We start from the raw sequence: 3,827 nt of genomic DNA, 5'->3' as shown, positions 1-3,827 counted from the left end.
GGGCTGGCCAGACCTAACTCAGCTGAGAAAAGGTTTGGATGGAAATATGTTTTAAACCCTTGCAAGAAGCCGGGCGTGGTGGCGCACGCTTGTCATCCCCGCGCTCGGGAGGCGGAGAAAGGAGGATCGCGCAGGTTCGAAGCCAGCCTCAGCTACCGAATGAGGCTCTCAGCAACTTAGTGAGACCCTGTTTCCAAATAAAATATAAAAAAGGTCTGGGAGTATAGCCCGGAGGTAGAAAGCCTCTGGGTTCCACCCCCAGTACCACCAAAAAATAAATAAATAAATAAAACCCTTGCAGAATTCAAGAACTTTAAGTTGGACAGTCCTACGCTACAACAATGTGCCTTTTAAGTCACAACTGCCAACCAAATACCGCTTCCGAGGAAGACACACACCTGTCATCCCAGTGATCGGGAGGCCAAGACAGGAGGATCACAGATTCGAGGACTGTCTCAGCAACATCCAGAACCCCTCGGCAAGCCTAGCGAGACCCTGTCTCCGAACAAAAAGTAAAATAGGGCTGGGGATGGGGGAGCTAGTTCGGAGGTAGCATGCCTCTGGGTTCAACCCCCAGGCGTACAAAATGAATGAACACACAGATAACAACGGGCTGGGAGGTAGAATGTGCCCGGGCCGACCCCCGGGAGCACACTACACGCCCCAAACGAAGCGATGCCGCCAGGGCGCCTCTCGGATGACATCACTAGACCGAGGAGGGCGGGTATCAGGTGGCCAAAACAAATGGCTAGCCTTAGGGACACAGCAACCTGCAGGCTGGCGCGGAGGGCCGGGTGGGCTGGCCTAGACCGAGTCCCGCTCCGTAACTTGTGTGCGCTGTGACCTTGGCCAATCGCCGGGACTTCTCTGTTCCCGAATCTGTCTCAGCAGCGTTACTTCGCAGGGAAATTAAAACGTCAAACACCTGCGCCGGCCCAGCCGGCCTCCGCCATCCTTACTCCCGACGATCGGGCGGCCAGCTCGGCGGGGACCCGGGGACCGGCCGGGATGGCGGCGCGGCCCCGGGGCCCCCGCTCTCCTCGGGGAACTTTGCAAACTTCCTCGAGGATGGACGGCAACATGTTTACGGCCGGCAGCTCCGGGGCCCGGCCGCCCCGGGTTCCGGGGGGGGGCCGCCACGCGACCCGAGCAGCGAGCGGGGCCCGGCCCGGCGGGGCCTCGGAGGCCGCCCGCCCGCCCCGGCCCGCCCCGGCCCGCGACCCCCGATGGCGCCCCGGCCGGCGGGCGGGGGAGGGGCCGCCGCCCTGCTCACCGCGGCCGCCGCGCGGGCTCCAGCGAGGATCGCGACGCAGGACTCGGCTCAGCGGGCCAAGCTCGGCTCCGGGGGCTGCTCGCGCTCGCTCGGCCTCCGCCGCCGCCGCCGCCGCCGCCGCCTCGGGCTTTATGGCCAACACTCGGCCCGGCTCCCACTTCCGCCACCGCCGCCGCCCCGAGCGGAAGTGCCTGTCACGAGACGCACGACGCCGCGGGGGCGGAGGCCCCGCCTCCGCGCAGCGCACGTTCCGGCCGCAGAGGGCGTGGCCGGGGTCACGTGGGCCGAATCGAGGGCGTGGCCACAGTCACGTGGGCCGAACATGTCTGCCCCCACGGGCTGCCGCCATCTTGGAAACGGCGAGGAGCAGGGGCGGCGCCATGTTGGAACCACAAACCCAGACCTCAGCCCTCCGCTGCAGGGTGAAGAATGAGGGAGAGGGCCGAGCGTGGCTTCCAGTCGCGGCTCTCTCCGGAAGGCGCGGATCCGTCAACGCAGAGTCCGGCCTTGCTCTCCGAGCTTTGCAGGGTTGTCAAAGCTCGCTGTACGGAAGGACTTAGCCAAGGAGAAATCGCTGACTAGGGAGAGGAGGCGGTGTCTTTTTGTTGTTGTTTTGTTTGGTTGGTTTTTTTGGGGGGGTACTGGAGGTGGCATCCAGGGGCTGAGACAGGAGGATCACGGTTCGTGGACAGCCTCGGCTACCTAGTGAGGCCCTGGTTCAAAATAAAGATAAAAAATAAGGCTGGGGGTATAGCTCGGAGGTCAAAGGGCCCAGAGTTCCATCCCATAAACGGGGTCTTGCTAAGCTGATGAGGCTCTAAGTGTACCAGTATTGGGAAAGGTATTAATGTGCCGGTATTTGGAAAGGGCTGCAGTTCCAGGCACCAAGAGTGATTAGCAAGAAAATAGAGGAAACCCAGGGTCTCTACCATTTTATTTATTTATTTTTGGTGGTACTGGGGTTCCTGGAAGCCCTTCTACCTCCGGGCTACACTCCCAGACCTATTTTTACATTTTTATTTGGAAACAGGGTCTCCTAAGCCGGCGCGGGCGGCTGGCTTCGAACCCGCGCCATCCTCCTGTCTCCGCCTCCCCAGCGCGGGGATGACAAGCGTGCCCGCCACGCCCGGCTTCTACCATTTTAAAGATAAATGAACTTCCCCGAGGATGTGGGGGGGATACCGTAAGGTCTGTGCCGGAGACAGAGCAGGTGTACCGGAAGGAATCCCCGCACCAAAAGATCTGCCCCAGAGAAAGGGCGGATCTAGTCGGGTCAGAAGTCTTGCTATACAGAAGGTTCTGTATCCAAAAGACTTCAGTGACTAATTTCCAAGTCACTTCATTGCATTTATTTCTTTAATGCAGTGCTTAATCTGTTTCTATCCATCTTTGTAATAATAAGAACATTGTTTAAGCTTATAGGAGTCTGGGCTATTATTTTCTACACATAGCTCACAACAAGAACCCGCGGCTGTATCTCTCACTGTTACAGTCCCACCGTATGTAACACTAAGTTGCTGAGACCGGCCTCCAGCCTGCAGGCCTCCAGCCTCAGCCTCCCCGGCAGCGGGAGACAGGTGTGTGCCACCGCGCCCCGCTTCTGGGTGCTCGTCTTCCTTTCACATCAGGCACAGATCTAAGAGTCGACTCCACGTCTATCCAAGAGTCGCTGCTTTAGTCTTTCCCGGGGCAGGTCATTCCTGCAAAGGCCATGCGCCCCTCCCTGGTTTTGATGCTGAAATAGGGAAGCGATGCCAGCTGGCCCAGGTGAGTCCGCGTCCAGTAGGCGTCCCGGTCTCCAATGGCCGCAGGGGGCGTGGCCTGAGCAGCCTGGGTCGGGGCGACACTCGCCCACCACGGTCGCTGAGCCAGGGCCAGGAGCATCGCCCGGGATGCAGGCCGCGCGGAGGCCGCCGGGAAGGACCACGGCGCGCGTGCCCGCGGGGGGCGCCGCCATCTTGCCGCGCGGGCGCGCTCCCGCGCAGCGCCGGCCCGTCGGGGGCGCGCCGCCGCCGCGAGCCGCCATCTTGCTCGAGAACCCTCCGCTTCCGGGCGGCCGCGCGAGCCAAGATGGCGGCCCGCGCCCCCTGGCGGCCGGCCGCCGCTGCGCCGCGCCCTTTTGTCGTCCCGGGCGCTGGTTTATGGCTGTGAGGACGGGGTTTGCTCCAGAGAAAGGGTCTGGACCGGCCGTGGGAAACGGCCTGAGCTAAATCCCACCGCTTCGGGGAGCGGCTGGGCGTAGGAGGAGGGTAGGAAAGGGCGGGAACAGCGAGGGCTCGGCCGCAGCCATCGAGGGCGTGGCCGCTCGTGCCTGTCATCCCAGGAGGCTGGGACGGGAGGCTGCAGGTTGGAGGCCAGCTTCAGCAACCTAGCTAGAGCCTCAGCAACTCAGCAAGCCCCTTTTCAAAACAAAGCAAAAAAATAAAAAGAGCGTGGAGGTGTTCAACCACCAGTATCAAGAGAACAATAAAGAGGGATGGGGGCGTGGCAAAGAGAGAATGCCCTAGGGTTCAATCCTCAGTACTAAAAAAAAATAAAATAGGGCTGGGCTTGT

The sequence above is a fragment of the Muscardinus avellanarius genome, assembly GCF_963383645.1.
Source record: "Muscardinus avellanarius genome assembly, chromosome: 22".
Taxonomy (NCBI): Eukaryota; Metazoa; Chordata; class Mammalia; order Rodentia; family Gliridae; genus Muscardinus; species Muscardinus avellanarius.
Note: the sequence above shows the minus strand (reverse complement) of the source record.